General features: G+C 36.6%; 2 protein-coding genes across 21 annotated transcripts in view; one reads left to right on the top strand and one right to left on the bottom strand.

The window, feature by feature from the left end:
• LOC124427258 overlaps positions 1-3,137 on the bottom strand; it is a 166,982-nt gene extending 163,845 nt beyond the window's left edge. For 4 of the 20 annotated variants that reach the window (XM_046969915.1, XM_046969916.1, XM_046969918.1 and 1 more), the window contains exon 1: positions 1,368-3,137. The gene's annotated coding sequence lies outside the window, so the exon portion shown is untranslated. The remainder of the gene's footprint in view (positions 1-1,367) is intronic. The other 16 variants (XM_046969921.1, XM_046969924.1, XM_046969917.1 and 13 more) reach the window with 16 other exon arrangements.
• The window catches only part of LOC124427262 (WAS/WASL-interacting protein family member 1-like), a 219,956-nt gene that overhangs the window by 150,557 nt on the left and 46,500 nt on the right, over positions 1-22,899 (top strand). The window lies entirely within an intron of this gene.

Raw genomic sequence — 22,899 nt, 5'->3', positions numbered from 1 at the left:
TTCCATGATATAGATCCTGCGATATATATGCAGTAGAATTTTATTGGTAGTTGTGAAATTGATTTCTGACTTTTATCACACCGAATGATCCCTAGTTTTATATAGCATACGAATAAAGAGTTATTTTATAATAATTTGCTTTTGTACATTGCTCTTTTTTCTTTACATTAAATTCATTTAAGATTCTTATACAAATGCAAGAACGTGTCTGCATATATGTATATGCGTGTGTGTGTGTGTGTGTGATTTTTTTTTTTTTTTTTTTTTTTTTTTTTTTTTTTTCTTAATAAAGATAGTTCCTAATGTGAATTGGTAATTATCGGAAAAGCGATATGACATGATTACATAAGCTTTGTGACGTATACACTATACCGTGAATAAGACTAATATGTATAATCCAACTCTCGGTGGAACTCAGTTTCTAGCGCTAAGAGGAAACATGATTATTCGTATATGAGTCTAAAGCAATTAGCGTTTATAATTATCAAATGTACATACACGTCTCCTACTTCGTTTACAGAATGTAGGTTTCTCAGTATTGGTCGATTGCGTTAAAATCGCAATGGCTCTAGAGATTATCGACATGCGAAATGGTACATGACGTTAATGAAAAGCTTTTCGCTTGATCCGATTCCAAGTCATTTACTCTACTATTCTGATCTTACTCTCTTTAAGTGTTATTATCACTTTTTAAAAGCATCGAAATAACGTCAAACGAAGAAAACAAAACTGAAAGGAAAGAAAAGTATAAAAAGTTCATAGATATAAAAGAGACCTTCAAACATTTAGGAAATATCTTATTAAAGAAAGCAAACAACTACCTAACGATTGCAATTTTACGGATAATTTACCATCATTAACGTACCTTCCTAACGACGTGAAATATGACTACGAATTACCATCGAGAATTAAGACGTAGAAAGAGAATTAAGAATGTCTTGAGATCTAACTATTACTTCTATCAATTAGTTAACAAGCGAGATAAGACGTATTATTAATAAGCCTGAATTTCATTCTTGATTCTTGAAAGAACATTATCCTTGCCATGTTGTATATTGAAGTGTCGATGCATTTTAATAAAATTTGGATTTTATTCTGTAAAAATAAAGGAAAAGAGAGAGAGGGAGAGAGAGAGAGAGAAGGGAGGATCGACTTAGTCGAGAATAAAAATATTCAACTTGCAAAGTTCATCGTTTGTATATCGCTTTTATGAACGACACTCCATGTAAACTTAACTTTTACAGAAAATGAAAAAAATGAGAGATAGATAGATAGATAGATTGACAGATAGATAGATAGATAGAGAGAAAGAGAGAAAATAATTCAGTTTCACGTAAAATATTTATTTAACAAATACGAGAACTTACCTTTTAATTATATCCAAAGTTTTTCTTCAAGACGATTCGAGAGAGATTGAAAATACGTCCTCGTAGATTGATTAACAGATAATATACTGACGTTCTGAGGAGTACGTGTTTACGTATAGGACCAAATCAGATTCTGTTGATAAACACGCTTTTGAGAGTATACCTATCCAATCACGATCTGGTATGTTTATTAATACAGAAAAGGTCGTCCATTGATACGGTATTATTGTTTTCCATTCGATCGTTTTCATTGCGTGATATCAAACTAATATAACGTTTTTGAATGAACGTACACGTTTGATTTAAATATTACACTGTATACCGAGAAAACGTGCTTACGCATATGTGTAACGACTTTAAACATATGCGTTCGCGTTTGAAAACGTGACAATTAATTTCAACGCTTGTTGAATCGTCATTGAAATGGTTACGAATTGTAAAAGGGAAGAACTTCTTTCCCCACGGGCGTACATATGTAAAAGAATTCCGATTCAACAGTCGATTGATTCATGGATACTATAGATAAATTTCATTATTCGTTCTCGTTTATTGAAAGTTATCAGATTTAAGATGGAGAAAGAGAAAGAGAAAGAGAGAGAAAGAGAAAGAGAGAGAAAGAGAAAGAGAGAGAGAGAGAGAGAGAGAGAGAGAGAGAGAGAGAGAGAGAAAGGGAAAGAATTAGATGGAGAGAGATGGAAAGAGTCAGGGAGAGAGAAAGATAGAAAAGGACTACGGGGGGCAGGGTGTCGAATAGAAACTAACTTTCAAAGGTTCGCCCGCAAAGTTTCTACATTCATAATTGTTGTAAGAGCTTCCGATCATTATTATTACCTGGTTAGAATTGAGTTTTGAATGCAATTTAATCGAGAGCTTGAAAGTGAAGGACAGAAAGAAATAGAGCGAAGTTCTAGAAAGGTAAAAGCTAGCCTTCCAAAGAAAGCCAAGGGTCGAGGTGAAAGAGTGAAAGATGAACGTCAAAGGGAAAAAGGGAACGAAGATGTTGAAGAAAGAGAGGGTTGATGAAACGCCCGGGATGGAAAGTCCGTGTCTTATAAATTTACTTCAAGTACTTCGTCGTACTTTTCCAATAATGCTGAACTTCGCGCTAGGATACGCAAAATCGATGTGTCACTCGGTTTGAAGGATAAAGATCGCTCTTGTATTCTTTGTAATCTAACGTCGAGCATACGAATCAATTCCTTCGTAATGTATGTTTTAGTTTTTTTTCTCCTATTTCTTTTTTCTTTCTTTCTTTTTTTTTTCTTTTTTTTTTTTTATCGAAACGAAAAAATAAAATATACGTCTTACGTAAACGTTTACGTGGATTTATCACGCAACGTTTCGATCGATAATATTTGAAAGTACGAAAGAACGAATCGATCGATTCTTTTTCATTTCTGTTTCTTTTGTTTTTTTTTTTTTTCCCCTTTCCTTTTTTTTTTATAACTGTTTAACTTTCCCAATATAGCACTCGCGATCGACGTTTAATACGACGAATAAACGCACTCGCATTCGACTTGAAATAAATTATTTTGATAAAGGAGGACAAATTTCTTGAACGAAAACCGACGAAGGACGAGCGACAAATAGAATGAACGTGACGATAAATAATAGGCACACGTTATACCATTGAATTTCGCGTGATTTACTTTGAAAGATTTTCTCGTCGTTGTTATAACCCTCGTTTGGCCCTTCGAGTACGGATCGGATGAGCGAAGACCGTCGCGACGCGAATTGCACTGACTCCCGTAGATTCTCCGTTTTCCGCAGAAGCTTCCATCGGTGTCTCTCCTTCCACCCCTCCGAGATCTCCGATTCTCTCTCTTTCTCTCTTTCTCTCTCTCTCTCTCTCTCTCTCTCTCTCTCTCTTTCTCTCTCTCGTTCTCTATTTCGCTCTTTCTCTCCCACTACCTTCTGTCCTTGTTCGAGCTTCCCCTACATCGACTCACCCCCTCCTACGACGGCTTTTAGCGCAAGCGCCTGTGCTTTTGTACTGCGTAGACCATCGCGTTTCGTCGTTCACGTCCACGTAAGTACGATCGTACTTTAGGCCACAGGACATAACAAATTTTTCTTCAACTCTTGTTATATATCTATATGTATATATGTATATATCTATATATATATATATATTTTTTTTTTCCTTTCTTTTTCTTTTATTCCTACAATTTCATATTTTTTTTATATCGCTAAGGGCAAACTTTTGTTTCACGATATTTAATCCGTTCATTATTTCTTTCAACACGATAACTATTGTCGTTCCTTTCAAACGTTCATAGAGATACAATCTACATTGTCGTTTATTTATTTAATCGTTTACGCGTTCGCACATTAGAATAAACGATTTTTCCTTTGAAGGTCATTGCACGTTTACACACGTGAACGAGCACGCACGAAGAGAGAAAGAGAGAGAGAAAGAGAGAGAGAGAGAGAGAGAGAGAGAGAGAGAGAATCCCTTAAACGGATGGTACGATTTCACGAACAAACATATAGAGATTTATAGAGCGCAAGCCCGCTTTGAATTATGTACATAATGATCGGCGAAATCGGTGTCACGCCGGGTGAAAGTGTAATTGATAATATCTCCCACGCACATTAACGTGACTGATTGACTCCAAAGCTTTTGGTTTATTCAACGTAATTACGTAATTATATATCGGCGACAAAAGCGTATTTGAAAAATTAATCCGCGTACGTCTGTTTAATATTTTCATTGATAATTATGAACAATGGAGATAGATCAATTAGAATCGTGCGTAAGATATAGATCGTTTGACGTTTAACATAAAGACCATAAATCACGTTATTTTATGTAAATTACCGTGACTTTTCCGATATACTCTCACTTTATCGCCGATAAAAAAAGAAAGGTTGGGATTAAAATAACGTTGAACGCACGTAGATAAAAGCAACGATCGCGTGTTGTCGTCGTCGTCGTAGACGATAATTGCTGCACATCGATCCAATCCACCCTCTCTCTCTCTCTCTCTTCCTTTCGCTCGTACTCTACCTCCCTCTCTGCAAACCTCCTCCTTTCCTCCCTCTTCCCCTCCCTCCCTCTCTCTCTCTCTTTTCTCTCTCTCTCTCTCTCTCTCTCTCTCTCTCTCTCGTTTGTCTTGTTTTCGAAAAACGGGGCCGATGGTTAAAACGTATTTTGCCGATCGATCTCTCGCGTTTTCACATCAATGCGGAACATTGAGCGGAATAAGTTGCTCATTAAATTGAAAAATCGCTTACGGCCCCCGAGAATTTCATCGAAAAAGTCTGGTAAACAGGTGCTTTCTCTAACGAAATGCCTCAAGGGAGAGATAAGCAATGGAAGTCGAGGATGGTCGGGTAGATGGAAAAGAATTTTTCACCGATCAAAAGTCAGAACTGGCGTTGCATAGAATCGTGGAAAGCGTTGGTAACAGTTTAGAAATGAAGATTACCCATGGGTACGCACGCTTCGTAGTTTAGATAGGTCTCTTCTCTTGGGTTCAATCTCTCTCTCTTTCTCTTTCTTTCTCTCTCTCTCTCTCTCTCTCTCTTTCTCACGCGCGCGCTCTTTCCTTTCTATCTTCTCTATCTCTCTTTTTCTCTCTCGTTATTGCTCGCGTATAGTTGTGGGTGCCGCTCACGCGGCAGCACCGAGGCCGCGGCTGATAAGCCCACTGGGAGTTGCCTACGGATCCTACCGAATTGCACAAGTTTTAATTTCCTCGAGCGGGCCGGCGCATCGGCGCAATGGCCAAACTTATTGCGGACGAACGTGTTGCTAGTTCCTGGCAGTTATTGCCGGACTCAAATATGTTACAAAGACTAGAGACGGCGGCGTGACGTTACTCAGATGATTGCCGGTGAGGATCACGATTCGTAGCTTCTAACGCTACGGACAGCGTTCAACTCCGTTGGACTTTGGAAAAAGTTAAACCCGAGCGTGTTTCATATATCGTTTCGCTTCGTCTCGAGAACTCCTATCTCTCCATGGCCCGAAGAGGGATAGATCGGAGAATCCCACGGGACCGAGATCGAGATGGAAGCTTGTAGAAACGTTTCCGGACGGAGACCGACCGATTTTTATCCTCGCCTCGATATTTCGCTACGCGGAAAAGGAGAGAAGAGAGAAAGAAAGAGAGAGAGAGAGAGAGCAAGAGAAAGGGAGAGAAAGAGAGAGGAATATTCAGGAGAACGTCGAGTTCATCTGCAGATCTGAAACTATGCCAGCCGGGCGGAATTACGTTTGAATAAATCGGAGATCGAGCGGCTGGTGCTCTCCAAGTTTCGCGAGTGAGATAGAAAAAGAGATAAAAGGAGAGAGCGCGGAATTTGCGATATCGTTTCTGGAATTTCGTCGCGTTTAAGAATGTCATGAGCCAAATATTAAAATATCGAGAATCAAATGAAAAAAAAAAAAAAAAAAAAGGATAATAGAAGTAAGTACGATCGCAACGGCGATGCCATTTTCGGTATTGTTCATGGTAGTAGTAATGACGAAACAACGTATTGTTGTCAAAGACAGAAAGTTTTTCAATTACGTGCTTGCTCGATCGATATGACCGATCCAAACGGAATTCCTCGAATGCTTCGATTCTTAACACAGTATTCTCCATACGAGCGAATGTTTGATTGTGAAACAATTCCTTTGACGTGGACGTAATTACGTGTCCCTTTGAGAAGTATCGAAGTAACTTCATTTCTTGTAATACTCAGGTCATCGTAAATACTTCTTCTTTCCTTTCTTTATCGATGTATGCTACATGTTTCACATTCTCTGCCTCTGCCTCTCTCTCTCTCTCTCTCTCTCTCTCTCTCTCTCTCTCCTTCCCTGTCTTATTTCATGAAACAGGAATACAATTTTTACATAAGCACCATAAAATAAAAATATTTCTTTTAAAAAAATAAAATCTTCTATACATATATATTTATATATATATATATATATATAAATTTTTTAAATTTGTAAGGCACCATTTCCATTGTATTCCTCTGTTTATTTTAATTTTAAACGAAAGGCAACATTCTTATGCTACGCGCGATGTGTCAACGAGACCCGTAGTTACAACGAAAACAATATACATATAACGAACTAATGTAATACCGTGGAACAAAAAAGTGTTTGAAACTAGTTAAACTCGGTCTCGTTGCCAAGTGAGTTAATTAATGCAACTCGCGTACTTGATTCATCCCTTGAAGTTACTTGCGCACGTTGTGTCGGTTAATTCTCTCGGAGAGAAGAGAAAGAGCGTGAAAGGGTAGTGGACCGTGAAAGAATATGAGAGATAATCGAACGGCTTTAAGATTATGTTGACATTTTTATAAGGGTTGAAGGAGCATTTACGACCAGCTCTAATGGCTAAGCTTATTTTTTCCTGTTACATTTTTCGTTTGATTCATTAAAAAAAAAAAAAAAAAGAAAAAAAAAAGAAAAAAAAAAAGAAAAAAAAAATAATAATAATAAATAAATAAATAAATAAATAAGTGAATAAATAAATAAATAAATAAATAAGTGAATAAATAAATAAATAAATAATAACAAATAATAATAATATTTGTAAGAGAAACCGTAATAATGATGAGAAAACATAGAAAATAATGGCGATAATAAAAGTTTTCCTATAAATACACTAAAAATACGTTGATCATTTCTTTGCGTTTTCTTAAGCAGAGAAAACTTTCTTCCATGGATCCTACTTTAGCTCTTTAATCAGTCGAGCACATTTTTCTCCCGTTAAATGGCGATTCTTTTATCCCATCTACCCTCTCGCCTACTATCCTCAACTCTCCCCGACCCTCTTCGTATTCCCCGCTATCATCCTGACTACGAAAACTAAGTGGAGCGGCGGTTCTAAGAACGGTAAGAGGTACGACCGTGGGAGAAAGTGAGAAGAAAAAAGGAAAGAAAGAAGGGAGAGAGAGAGAGAGAGAGAGAGAGAGAGAGAGAGAGAGAGAAAGAGAGAGAGAAAGGCCGGAGGTGGATAGAAATAGTGGCTTTATTCGGCCGCGCGTATAAACTCGTATCCCGCTGAAAAAATATTACGAACACTTAGCGTTGAAACGTACGTAAAGGGCGTAAAGAAAAAACGAAAGAGGAAGGATTAAAAAAGAAAGAAAGAAAACAAAAAAAAAAAGAAAAGAAAAGAAAAAAGGCAAAAAGAAAAAAAAAGAAAAAAGAAAGAAAGAAGAGAAAAGTAAAACAAAAAACAGGAGAAAGAAAGAAAGAAAAAAAAAAAAAGAAAAATAGAAGGTTGTAGGGAGAGAAAAGATAGAGGAAGAGTGCTGTTGGCTCCGTCGGGTTCGTGAACAGGCAATTGCACTGAATTTTGCATTTTAATGAAGAGACCAGATATACGGGCTGATATTAAATGGGAGAACTTATTCATCGTAAGATAAAGCACCTTCCGAAATGGTTACCATTAAAGGCACGCGCGGGCATGGAAACTTTTCGAAGAGCTAATAAGATAAAAGGCCTATGGGGGTCGGATTTTCAGTTCACAAGGGAAACTCTCGCGAAATAGTGGAAGTGTTGTATGCATCGGAAATCGAACGGTAAGGAGAGAAAGAGAAAGAGAAAGAGAAAGAGAGAGAGAAAGAGAGAGAAAGACGGGTTAAAGGTGAAACGATACGATTCGAAATTCTTGCGTTACGAAAGAACGGACTTTCGTAGGGTGTTAAAGAAAGGCAACGGGGAACGATACCTTTAGAAAGTTTTCGCGTTAACGTCAACGTACCTACCTACGATTACGGGAAGCTACGAAAAAGAATAAGGGAAAGGAAATAAGTTCTCGAAGGGGAAACCACTCCGAAAAACAATTTCATCTTGGTGGCATCGTACGAAAGAATTCTCATTTATTGTTTCGTACTTTCATACATTTACTAAGATCTACGCCGATATTCTCTGTTCATTAAGAAAGAAGAAAAGATTATATCGAAAAGTCGACGAGGAACGAAGGGATAGAAAGGGAGAACACAATGATCAAGAAATATTCGTAAGATTCTATGAGGATGCGGTCAAGTTTCTTTAAATTTCGAACTTTCACTTGGGGAAACTTTTGAAATTCATTTTCTTAAGGTACATCTTCAGAGATAGATAATTTAATAAAATTAACAGATCGTTCTGATCTTCCAATCGATCGATTTCGTACGAACATCAATGACTAATTTAACTAATTGTTGATCCATAGACGAAACAAGATACATTTTATAAAGATGAATATCAATAAGATTCTTATCGAAAGAAAACTTTTAGCAGAATATTATTATTAGTATTATTATTATCATTATTATCATTATTATTATTATTATTATTATTATTATTATTATTATTATTATTATTATTATTATTATCAAAGTTATTTTGTTCTTTACGTTGTTTGATTTCTCAATGAATTTTACAAAAAATGAAGACCGTTAATTGCCTGAATTTATACCAGTTATGAAAGAATATTGAAAGATAATTTCATTATAACAGAATTGTCGGAAATGGTATTTCATTTAAACGTTTTCACTTATCTCGACCCACAAACCTGAAAATGGATTATTCCATTTAAAAATTAATAACTTTCCGTAAGAATATAACATACACGATGATCTCTTTTTCTCTCTCTCTCTCTCTCTCTCTTGATCTATCTATCTATCTATCTATCTCCCTTTCATCGATAAAAGCAAATTCAATGAAATTCTGGTGAACTTGTTCGTTAAAGATTTCCTTTCTATCGATTGGCCAATTAATCTTCGTTATTCGAAAAAGAATGAATGAATTTATTAAAAATGATTTAGAAAAAAAAAAAAATCATAAATTAATTACGATTAGTGTAAACGTAAAGAATAAGTAGTTCTATCTTTTTTATTCTTTTTTTTTTTTCTTTCTATTTATTTCTTTTTTTGGCATTTACAATGTCGTCAGACATTGCCGAAAGAGTTAAACTCGGTTTCGTTTCTGAGTTGGAAAATTGAAAAACTTGGTTGCTGTTTGTTCTCTTGTTTTCCTTTTCCTTTTTTCTTTTTTTTTTTTTTTTTTTTTTTATTTTCTTTCTACTCGCTTACTCCGTCCATCGATATTCTCCTACCACTTGACTATTTTCCTCCACTTTGTGTTTATATTTGTATTTAACATTTCTGGACTGACGTTCATTTTGTTTGCTTTTATATCTTTAACGATATGTATTTCATTTCCTTCTGAATATAATTAAAAAAACCGCCGGGCAAACATTATATAGTACGTTTATTAATAAACGTAATATGTGCATCCCTAGTTGGATCTAAAGAAAAAAGAAAAAAAAGAGAAAAAAAAGGGAAAAAAAAGGAAAAGGAAAAAAAAGAAACGAGAACGAAACGAATTTAGTTATTTTCATTGAGTTTTATCACGCTCGCGTATATGTATTTATCGAGTCGGCAAAAACTGCCACTAACAGGTATTCTTTTTTCTTTTCGTATACACACTCATTCGCCTAGTTTAACGTTTGCCAAGGAAATCCTTTGCATCGAGGAAATCTCACGGGTTCATTTGGCAGTCTGGCTGTGTTGTGTAAACAGAAGCCAAAAACATCAAGGAAAGTGTGTCCTCCGCTACGAGCCACGCCCATTTGCTCGTGTTTTTCACCCGAAGAAGTAACTCTACGGGGATGGGAGAAATGGGCAGAGTAGCGGGGGGAGGGGAGCGAGATGGGGAGGGACTATATAAAACGAAATAAGGAAATCGCATAATTGTTGGTACATGTGACGTTACACTGCGATTCATTTTCCAACGAATTTGCTACGCGCAAACAATACGAAAAATGAATTACCGTACGGGGTTTAACCGTGAAAGGGGTGCTTTTTGTACGGATTTAATAAAAATTCGAAATCACGTTGGAAAAAGCAATCAAGAATTTCAATTACAATGTACGATTTTCGAGAGGCATTGGATTTTCGTTTCTACGTTGAAAGCGATCTTACATATAGAAAAATACAAAGGAAAGAAATCAACGAAAGCACTCGAGTTAGGGAAACAGAGAGAAAAAGGGACGTTGGAAAAATAACGAAGTAAAGTACGGTCAAACGGATCGAATCGTTGAAAGTTTGACACCTTCTCTGTGAAGTTGGAAGAAATAATAATGGAAGTACGAAAAAAGTAGATGAGAGACAGAAAAAGTGGTGCATAAGAGGATTATAGACGACGACGATGGGGTAGGACGAAGGTAGGAAAGAGAGAGAGAAAAATGGCAAGTATAAAAGGAGGAAAAAGAGGAGAAGGAGGAGGAGGAGGAGAAGTAGGAGGAGGAGGAAAGATGGAAAGAGGAAACTTGTAATCAGCGGTGCACGTCGATTTCTACCCTCGCACGATTCCCGAGAGGAACACAAGCCTTTGTTAAAGGACCGGGATAAATAAGCAGTTCTCTCGAGACAATACGAAACATCTGCTAACCGTTGTTGAAGGCACGAACTCGATCTAAAGGCGAAGAGTAAGAGCGTGATAAAGAGAAAGATAGATAGAGAGATAGAGAGAAAGGACGATTTTCTCGCCCTGATGATTCTAAATTTTCGAGACTCGAATTATCTTCATTCTGCATACACCTGCCATTCCATTCGATATATAAAATTTCTATCTGATTGGTGCGTATTCGGTATTATAATATTACAACGTGTTAAGTACGTTCGTATAATTCCGCGAGACATAAATTGGTTAATTAAGTAAAACATGAGATACCGGGGATATTGGATTTAACGGATTTAAATAAAACGAAAGAGAAAGAATTAGAACGTAGATATAAATATATATATATATATATATATATATATATATATATATATATATATATATATTCTATGGAAATCGATCATGGAATCGAAACAGTTATATACGTAACTGTTTGATTCTACCACGAGAAAGCACGTTGGGAAATTTTTGTAAATGCACGCGTGCATTTGCAACTGTGTTCGCGATCGACGTATGATTAAAAACAAGCTCTACAAAAACGTGTCCGTTAACCGACGAATCCCTCGCACCTCTATCACCTGCTATATACTAGCCTACCTATCTATATCCATTTTTATATATATATATATATGTATATGTATATCTACTATATCGAGGTTGCCTGAACTTTTTCGAGCGTGTATAATCCTAGCAGAGTAGCGGTCTTTCCTCGTCCATATCAATTCCATTTGTCCAATATCGCGCTTACACGATCCAAGTGCCGGCACGTTTGCTGACTCGACCGAGTCCCGTCAACCGAACGTTTCGCGTTCTGTTAGGACGTGCGTGCGGCCGTGCGTGCATCCGCGTCAAGAGCATTCAATCCGGAGATGATAGAAGGATTATTGGTTTGACTTTACCGTTTACAAAAGCTTCTACGGTAACGTCGAAATTTTGACATAACTTCTTCTTTGTCAGATTTTTCTTCATTCCACTCTTTCTCTCTCTCTCTATATATATATATGTATATGTATATGTATATGTATAATATATAAGTATGAAAGAGAGAAGGATAAAAAGAAAAAAGAACTTTTTAATTTTACTTAGAATAAAATGTTATTTATTCGAAATATTTTCCCGTATTATTTTCTATCCTACATAATCAAATTCAACTTTATCGAAATATCAATGAATTATTAATAGATAAGTTACACAATACAATATTATAACGAATGTCTACAAAGATGTTTTGATTATTATTAGTTATGCGATCGCGGGTGCACTAGTATGTCTATTGATTATAATCTACTTATTAGCAATTAGCTTTGCAAATACGTTATTGCATATAATATCATTCACGCACAATGATTAGTGAAACGGAATATAATAATAGTCAAGGAAATTTTTAATAATCATTCAATATTTGAAACAAGACCCGGTCATTGATTCGTTAATTAATGTTTATTAACGAGCATTAATGACATTTATAATTACTATTATTTCAGGTGACTATGAATTTCGTTAGTATTATATCGTTGATAGCTATTATGATTTTGACAGGTACGAGACGAATGAATTACGCGAATTGATTGGATTCTGCTTCAAAGAGAAGACAATTTCTTGTTATTTCCTTCTCTCTCTCTCTCTCTCTCTCTCTCTCTCTCTCTCTCTCTCATTTTTCTTATCAAACGATTACAGTGTATCGATGTAATAGTACGTGTCGCGATATATCAATACGATTCTATCCTGGCGCGGAATAAAATTTCATTCGGAATGACAGACTTCGAAACAGGGATTTGAACGAGGAGATTTATGCGAATCCACGACTTATTTCTTTATATCTTTTTTTTTTTGTCCCTTTATCCCTCCAATCTTTCCCTCCTATCCCTTTCCTTTCGTACGTTGATGTTTCTTGTAAAAACGTGCCATCATTACGTACTGTAACACGAGAACCGAAAATGCATTGAAAATAAAAGAGAAATATGATAGGCTTGGTTTGTGGTCCTTTCCGAAGTTCTCCCTTTAATAAGGTTGCAATACCAAAGTGTAATCTGATTTATACGGCTGTTTTCCCCTTGGTACGCGGGGGCAGCCTTCAACCCTCGACCCTCATTCCTCTTCGATGTCTGACCAACGTATTTCGAATCCCATAGGTACTTTGTCGTAGACGTTTCCTACATGACACGTAGGTAACGAGTAGGATCAGGTGCAAGGAGGTAGTTCAGCAATATATTCCACAGTGAACTCCGTATTTCCCTTCGAAGCTTCGCTTGATCAAACTTACTATCTAATTAGTCCATCAAGATTCTCTACCATTTAATAATCGTGAAAGTGTTGAGAGAGAGAGAGAGAGAGAGAGAGAGAGAGAGAGAGAGAGAGAGAGAGGAAGAGGGAGATGAAGAGAGAAAATCGAAGAACTCCGGGCGAAGCTTTCGGAGGAAGAAGTAGTAAACTTTCAATTTTCTCGGCCACGTCTTGTCGACGACGACCACGACACCGTGCTCAAGTGTCCCATTGTTTTTTACGCCGTTGATAAAATAACGATCGAAGATACTCTATCTCGTAGAAAGAAAAACTTTTTTTCCAATTTCATGAATCATCGTTCACTGCTTCGCAATGCTATAAATATCCATTCATTATTAAAGGATGTAAGTAAAAAAAAATTAAAATAGCGTCGCATTGTAATTTAAGAAATGACGCAGTTTATCCGAGCAAACAATTTTTCCATGCGTTTTCTTCCATTATCGAGAAGAAGGTTGGTCGATTATAATTCGAGGGGGTGGGGGGAGAAGGGGGGCGGGCGGGAACAAGAAAGAAAAAAAAAAAAAAACAAAAAAATTTGATCCTTTAATTTCCCGTCTCGCAACAGCAACGATAGATTCGTGATAGAATTATTTAGTCGAAATAAAGTGTTAAATTTTAATTGCATGCCAGAACAAACAGGAGATTTCTTTAAACAATGAACCAACGTCCAGAAAATTAATTATCAGGAACAAATGGAACGGAAGAAATACGACGAAGTGCGATCGAATAGGAAAGATTAAAAAGAGGCATGGAAGAGGGGTGTAAAAGAGGATATAGAGAATCCAGTATAGTGAGAACGATAGAATACGATTATTAAAAACGTCATCGTTCGAATGCGATCTTTTCTCCTCTCTCTTCGATCCCTCCTCCCTAACGACCCTCCCCCCACCCCAACCCACCAGAAAAAAAAAGATAAGAACGAAAGTATCTTTAAAAACACATTGGTGAATTGTCGAATTGAGGAAGATTGAAATCGAAATTTCGATTGATTTCGTTGCTGCTATCGTGCCGATTCGCCACATTGTGGTTCAGGGGTGGAAAATCGATAGACGATACGAGCCTGTTGACAAATGCACGATTATTCGCTGCAGTATTATCGGCATATCAAATATTAGAAAATTAGTCTCTCAGGAAAATACAAATTTATTCGATGATTTCCTGATCGTAAAGATATTAGCTCGGTTAATATGAGAACAAATGACATTATATTTAGGTACGACGTAGATACTGATAGGTATATACCTATAATGTATAATCAATTATTAAAATAATGATTATGGGCCGAAGAAAATTGATATGGCCGGCTTTCAGCGACGTGAAAACGATTGTCTCGACGTTCATACCTCGACTCTCCATAGGAACAAATGCTGAATCAGGTGCTTCATTGTGACCCCTGCAACATATCTGAGGATATCATTAATCTAAGTTGCCCGTGAGTAATGGCCACTCTTCCCTCTCATTCTACGCGTGCGAAGGAAAGAAGAAGAAGAAAAAAAAAGGACAAAAAGTGAAAAAAAAGGAAAAAAAAGGAACGACAAAGAGGGTGAAAGTTCCGTTCGGCGGCCAATTTTAACTTTCTTTTTTGTAGGATAATTATCCTTGAATCGCTTGGCCAAGAACTCCGAAGATCGATCGTAACATTCTCTCGGTACTCAAATCTTTCGTTTCAATGAAAAAAAAAAAAAAAGAAAAGAAAAGAAAAGAAAAGAAAAAAGAAAGAAAGAAAGAAAGAAGAATAAAATTTCAATATAGCTATGAATTGTTATGGTTCTTACCAAAGAGAGACTATTAAAATGTTATGCTAGAGAAGAAAAGAAAGAAAGAAAATGGTTGCGACGTTGCGAAAACATTTTGTAAAAAAGTTTGAAAGAGAGGTGTTACAATGTAAGTTAGTAACATGTAAAAGGCGTAGTTTCGCGTAGAAACGGGCTTGCCGTTTCGCCTGTGGCAGTTGCATCTTCGATTTGTTCTCTCATGAAAATAGAACAACAGCTCACGTAAGTGCTGGAAAAGCTTCCGCGAGTATGGGCGTCGTGTCTGTATTTAAACTTTGCCCGTCAGATTCTCCATCGTACGTTTCTCCTCTCAACGTCGGTTTACTTTCACGAAGTGGCCGGGAAGAAAAAAAAGTATGAACGGCCGAGTAAAGACGAGAGAAGAGAGACAAGAAGATTCTGGATGTAAGTAGTGCCTGTCGATCCTTCGACCGACCTTCCAGAGGAACATCGAAGTATCGCCTATTTGAAATGGGATTCGACGGTGCACGAAAAATAATATAGGTAATAACAAAAAATTTACCGTCGGTTAATAAATATTTAAACAGATATTAATTTGAAATTACGACGACAACGACGACGATGATTATTATACCAAAACGATTTTTACATTATTTATATTCGCATTTTAAACAACGGAAGAACTTATACGATATAAGAAGAACGATATAAAGTATAATCTAAACTCAGTGCTCTGGTAGTTCGGTGATACGGTGGAGTAAGCGAATCGTGAAAGTAAATTTAATGTCAAAAGAGAGAAATAATAGAGAGGAGGGAGTTGTAACGATAGAAAGCGTGCCCGCGAGAGAGAGAGAGAGAGAGAGAGAGAGAGAGGCGAAGAAATAAAAGGAATAGGCAACGCAGAGAAAACAGAGTGAGATAGAAAGAACATAAGAGATGGTAACTCTTCTCACAGCAAAAGAATCATAGAAAACGAGCTAGAACCCCTTGCCAAATTTCCAATGCAGCAATACCGGCAAAGCTAAACTCCACCTACCGTTATCGTCTTTGCTGCTATTGCCATTGCTGTTGTTACTATTCCACTATAGCATAATGCGATGTTCGAAGTTTTCGTAGCTTTGCCCGGAGGTAGATATCGTAGAATCGGAATAACCTCGGAAATCTACTACGGTAACATCGGTCAGCGTTAACACAGTGGGTGGATACTGAAGAAAGAAGGAATGAAAGGAGAGAAAGAGAGGCACTTAATGCCACGATTTCGTTTCATCGGATTTTATTTCGCTATTAGCAGATGATAAAGCCTTCTGGTGGTCGAGGAACAAATAAAACTGAGAAGTGAAAAGGATGGAAAGCCGACGAGGAGGGAATGAAAAAGAATGCACCAGAGTAAGAGAGAAAGAAAGAGAGAGAGAGAGAGAGAGAGAGAGAGAGAGAGAGAGAGAGGAAGAGAGAGAGATGGTGACGATACTAGCTAGACGGCAGTTTGGAAGAATTGCAGCAGTTTCGCAACTGTTTTCCGTTCTTCTGTTCCTTCAACTGTTTTCCACGCTCTACTGTGCTTTTCGAGGTAACCCTTCGTCTACTCGGTTCTCTGTTCCCTTCTCCCTTGCCACGTTCTTTTTTTCTTTTTCCATCTTTCTCTTTCTTTTTCTTTCTCTTATCCACTTCGTGGCATCCTCGGCGCGCAAGCTTCGCTTCAAGAAACTTTTCGTTATTATCGCTTTTCCTTCGACGAACTGTGGCACCGGTCGGCCGAGCGAATCGCCAGAAAAAGCTTACTACAGCGTACCGCATCGGTAGTTAAGGAAGAATGCTCCCTTCCCTCGTCTCAGCAAGACTCCGTTTCTTGCGCTTCTTTCGTTCCATCCTTTGTATCACTTATGTCGGAACCTTTATTACCTCTCGATCGCTCCTTTACTTACCCACCCACGATTCCAACTCTTTACGTTCCCTTATCCTGGACGATCGCCTCTTGTGGATTTGAGAAGGAAAGAGATAGAGAGATAGATAGATAGAAAGATAGAGAGAGAGAGAGAGAGAGAGAGAGAGAGAGAGAGAGAAAGAGAGAAGGAAAAAGAGAGATAGAGAAAGAAAACGAAGGAAAGAGGGATAGAGAATCAAGAGCCAAATAAACCGATGGATAAATTTCAAACGTTCTTTCGAGAGACATCAAAGTGGATTCTTCAAATTTGAGAGCAATAACGATATTGCTAATATCCTTTCGAAAAGATATCACGAACACTTTATAGATATCATGTTTCTTCATTTTTTTTTCTCTTTTTTTTTTTTTTTTTTTATTATTTTTATCATATATCATTGAATATATATTTCCAATGGGAGGAGATAGAGAGGTGGAAAAATTCGGTGATATCCACGAATTCCGTTTAACCAGCTTATTTATACGGAATATTCATCGTTGAGGCAGAACGAAAGCGTGAGAATTCTCCAAAGGGTGTTCACCCTTCCTAGTTTACTGATCGATAATAAGGGAAACGGCGGATGCTTCTCAGACGCCGCCGATTTGTCGTCGTTCGATTTTATTCATCTTGCCATCTCTTCCTCTCTTCCTCTCTCTCTCTCTCTCTCTCTCTCTCTCTCTCTCTCTCTCTCTCTTTCTCTTTTCCTTTCTCATGAACCTGATTATCCTCCTCTTCTTTTAACCTTTGTGTTCCACGTTTATTTTTCTCAGAATCATTAATAATGCGGTTCTCACCTAATGAAACTGTTTTTGTTCCAGAATAGAATTAATTAAAATTAAAATATATATGCATATATATATATATATATAGTATTTATAATTAAATAAGCCTGATATGTTACTCACTCCTATCGTCAATGGTAAACAAATTGGAAGTGCAATATTTCGTTAAAATTGATTTAAGCCAATTTACTCCTGTAATAGAAGCAAAAAAAAAAAAAAAAAAAAAAAAGAAAATGAAAAAAAAAAAATGAAAAAAATTTTCAACACGAACTCGCGCAAAATCTCAAACAGAATTGATAAATATCATTCCTCAATTGAAAGTTATAACGAGGCAATGCTATTAGTTATTACGCCAAGGAACCCTTTTTGCGGTGATCGTGTTTAAGAAAGAGATAAATAAAACTATTCTCGCATTAGTTTCTGGTTCTCGAATAAAAATCGTAAAAATAATATTATTATTTTAATAATGGTATTCTCTTTATAGGACGATCGATGTTCGATGTCTCTCTTGCTTTTCCCTTTTCTCTCTCTCTCTCTCTCTCTCTCTCTCTCTCCCTCTCTCTTTCTCTCCCTTTTTTCTTTCTTTCTCTTTTCTTTTCAGGTAAACGAATTTTTTCTTGACGTGCCTACAATTCTTACGCGAGGTTAACGCGAATATAAAGTTCAATAAGTCACGTCGATCATTTTTGTGGATCGAAAGAAAGGGATAATCGTAGGAAAGGACAAACCAAGGGTATCTATGAAATAACTCCTACCGTTTTCCTGCTCTCTCTCTCTCTCTCTCTCTCTCTCTCTCTCTCTCTCTCTCTCTCTCTCTCGATCGCTCGCTCCTACGATCACGTTATTCGCGGTAGGAACTCTCCTACTTACCCTTTTCTTCCCTATCTCTTCTACAGTTTCTCAATAAACCTTTACGATAGGGTAAGAGGCAAAAGCTAGCGAAATTTTTGTCGTCGGCGTAACCTTTAACCCGGGCGTAAGAAATCAATACGTCGGATCAGAGACATCAGGGGAAGGCTCATTTCTCGAAGGAGAGACCAAGAAAAGAAAAGAAAAAAAAAATAAATTGCCCTCTTCTAAAGGCAACGAACTGATATAAAATATTATAATTCTTGTTCCTTTCGTACGTATGATCCATAAGTATATTATACCTTGCATACATTATAAAATAGAAAATGAAATACTTGTAATTGATCGTAAAAGAAAAAAAGGTGTAAGAGAAAGAGAAATAGAGTGAGAGGGAGAGAGATTATTTTCAAAGTAATTATTGTGTCTGTAAAATTTGCGATAGCGAAATCGCTCGTAAATGGTTCATGCGTTTGTTATCGGTGTTCATAGATTTAGACAAGTTCATGAATAATACAGATAACGTGGAAAACCACGTCGTTTATGCTTTCGTATACAACACGCTCGTACAGCATGCAGAGAAGCAAACAACGCGAGCGCGGTACCAACCAACCGGTAGTAAACTTTCGATATATCCTCTTTAAAATATAATGTCAGAGAGCGGAGAGATAGCGCGCTAATCTGGTGCCAGAGGCTATCGAACCAATTTTCCTCTTACCCTCTCTATCATTGTGACGGTTAAAGTGTAAAAAGTGCATATCTTTAAACAGCCATAAATCTTAAAGCTTTGCACATTAAAATGCACATGAAATATGTAACGTGTATGGCCCTTTCTTTTATTTTCTTTAATTTCTCTCTCTCTCTCTCTCTCTTTTTAATTTTTACGCTAATGTGGTTAATTTAATTTAATGGTTAATTAATAAAAGCGACGTTTCAAATTTAATTTATATCATTTAAATACCTACTTGTTTTACGTTTATATGTAATACGTTTTATAATTGGCGATACGAGAAGAATAACGTGGCGTAGTATGAATGAGCCACTAAAAAGTTCAATAACGACGCGTCGAACGAGCATCGTCGAGATAAAAATGGACAATGTCCGACACGGTAGGTAGTAAGGAGTTAACGTTAATGGTACTCGTAAGAAAGTAAAATAAAAGCTAAACGAGAGAAATATTAGAGTTGAGAAACGTCCACGCAATGGAAGGCAACGTACTAAACGATACTGGTAAGAACTTATAAACTTTTTCTTCAAGTATGCCAAAACAAATCATTCGGTAGATCGTTGAGAAAGGACTTTTTGAAGGATGAACGATGTTAGCTTTGTTAAAGAGAAATATCAATGAGAAGAATAGAATTTCGTATGTCGTTCGTTTATTCACCAAAATTTTTTATCATAACGTGAGACATAATAAGAATAAGAACGAAAAAGAAATTTTATCGAAATCTAACGGGACAATTTAATAATAATCGTATTAGAAATATATTCGATAAAATTCTAAATTTAGGATTATTTCGAGAATATATGGATCGATGAAATTTGATAAATCGATTAATCCTTTATAAAGGATTAGTTTTTGAGATTTGTAATATGAAACACGCACGTCTCGAATCCAAAGCAGAAGTCTCGATAAGTGGCAGGAAAGTTTTTCGAAGAACACCCGGGAACTATGGCTCGTACGTGACATATCAAAAACGATGTCTCTTGGTCGGCATCGTGTGAGGTTAAAGAATCGTCTCTACGGGCTCGACCCGGATGACATTTTTTGAAAACAATAGTGCCAGCTCGGTAGCATCGACGTTTCTTCTCGTGCCAGCACGATAAATCTCTTTAGTTTTTATTCCTCCACTTTCTCTTCTTTTTCGTATATTTCTTCTTCTTCTTCTTCTTCTTCTTTCTTTTATACTTTTTCTTCTTTTTCTTGTCATTCTGGCAAAAATTCAGCGTAAAATGAGTTTCAAACAGCCACGATGTCCGATTGCTTGCCTATCCTCCTTCCCTCTCTCTCTCTCTCTCTCTCTCTCTCTCTTCGTTTTCTACTCCACCTCCTAATTTTAATTGCCTATATCCATATTTCCGGAAGCTGAGATACCCTTAGGGGTTGAAAATCCATTTCTCCTGAATCTCGGCTTCGACTTTCTCTCTTTCTCTCTCTCTCTCTCTCTCTCTCTCTCTCTCTGTTTCTTTCTCTCTCTCTCTCTCTCTCTCTCTCTTCATTGCACTCTCTTCGTAGCACGTATTCTCAACTTGGCGTTCACGTGTCTACTCGAACGCAAGGAAATGTAACGACGGGAACTAACCATCGTGCTCGTCCACGAAAAGGGGAATGTCAACGCCGCAGGGAGGATATTTTCAAGAATCTTTCATGATTTTCTTTTCCCCCTGGGAAATTCAGCGAACAGTCCGTTTCACTTAGGCCTACAAACAAAATAATTTCGGTACGTCGCTCGTTCATTTTCTTTTTTTTTTTTTTTCTTTCATTCTTTCTTTCTTTCTTTTTTTCTTTTTCTTTTATTTCTTTTTTTTTTTTTTTATTTTTATTTCGATTAGAAAAATAATTTTTCTATTGAGAATTCATCGAGAAACATTTCATTATATTTCATTTTGAAAAGAAAATGAGTCCAGCAAATTTCAAAATTGTGAACAGAAAGACATGGACTTCCATTGGAACATGTTCTTTCGTGGATACAATTTAAAGTTAAGCGTATATCACGCATGATACGTGACTTCAGGCCGTATTAAATTTTGGACGATGAAGATTTTCACATGCAAATAATTCGGATACAGTGAATCATCCCAGTGATCGGACGTAATTCAACGAAAATTATTCTCAGGACGTTGATATCCATATTATTGGCGTTAATTGACGCTACCTTCATAAGCATTACGTTCAAAAGGTAGATAACTAATTTTATTCATTCCTATATTATCACAATATTAATCTCGAAAACGTTCTCCATTAGCATGAACAACAAATTTTTGAATTTCCAAAAAATCGCGATACGACACATGATTCACTCGACGTTAACCCAATTAATTTATCTATTATTGTAACTTGAATAATTTTCCAAACGATATACAAGTGTATATAAAACGCAATCTAAATCATATAATAAAAAATATTCGATCTTAAATTTAATTAATGATCTAACGATAAATCGATCATTCTTGATATCTTTTATCTCCGATATAATATCTTTTATCTTCGTTCCGACTAATTGTATGTGCTATAAACGTCAATAATAGATAAAGGCAAAAGTCGCAATAGCGACGAATCGTTTGGATAAGTTCATAGATATTTTGATAGATAAACCTATGTAGAAATCGGTCGCAATGGACCAGTTAGCTTACGATCGGCCAAACACGACGTAGGTTCGTTTTGTTGTTGTGCTAACGTAGCGACATGGTTTATTTGCATCGCATAGCAACATAAGCGGTGAAACGCTGATTTGCATAATGTTATACATTATGCGACAATAAACATGCGGAGCGTGGGGTATAGCGACGTCGTCGAACGTGAACGCTCGACAATTCGAATTTTCCAACTTCTTTCGCGTTAAAAGCGCATATCCGAATCGGAACGCGATCGGAATCGAACTAAATTGTTGTTGGACTGAAAATCGATTTTAATGAACGTCACTGACATGCGGATCGGCTTTCGAGATTGAGATAGAATCTGTGTTATTTCATATATTGATATGTTTCCGTCAGAAAGACCAGATTCCAATTGTGAAAATATTTGAATGATATCATTTCCGTCCAAAACCGTGTCTCATTAATTATGTTCCTGGTTCTGAACGCTAAAGGCAAAGTTACTCTGTAATCTCGATTCCATAAAAATGTTGAAATTTTGCTTTCTCTTTTACAATACGTATCGTTCGAGCGATAATCAAACACATGATTAATGCACATGCTAGTATACGACCGAACGAAATTTGCATAGGAGCATGTCAACGGTATACTGAGGGACCGTGACACCTACGGGCCAATCAAATTAGGCTAACGTTAATGTCCCTTCCGATACTATCTAAACCGATCGACTTTATGTTCACACGGAACAAGAGCCAATCAAATTTATTTCGAAATCTTGAAACATTAAATTCTATAAATTTGTCGTTCTGAATGATTAACGCTTTCGTATTACCTAAGCAGATTTCTGTAATAACGTAATAAAATTCTTTTTTTTTTTTTCGTAAAGAGCACGGTACTTTACTCTATTGCTTTGCCAGCAGATTTTACCTACACGTGTAACATCTAGTTATTCCTGTTAAAAGTGTTCGCATACTGATAGTGAAACCAAAAACGTGCTCGACTATTTCCCAGAGGGAACAGCTCAAGAATATTCATCATAAGTGTGAAATAGAAATATGAAAGATCGTGTGCTCTTTTCGTCATATATTTATCGAAATTAAACCAATTTTATCGATGCATGCATATATACATACATAAATATACATGAGATATATCCAATTATTACTTTTCTATTTCACGTTGAAGCGAAAGAAAAATTTGTATTAGAAATATCAAACTTTGGACACACACGTGCGTTATGATAAAGAAAAGGGA

This window comes from Vespa crabro, chromosome 10 (assembly GCF_910589235.1).
Source record: "Vespa crabro chromosome 10, iyVesCrab1.2, whole genome shotgun sequence".
Classification (NCBI taxonomy): domain Eukaryota; kingdom Metazoa; phylum Arthropoda; class Insecta; order Hymenoptera; family Vespidae; genus Vespa; species Vespa crabro.
This window is presented reverse-complemented; position numbering and strand designations above follow the sequence as displayed.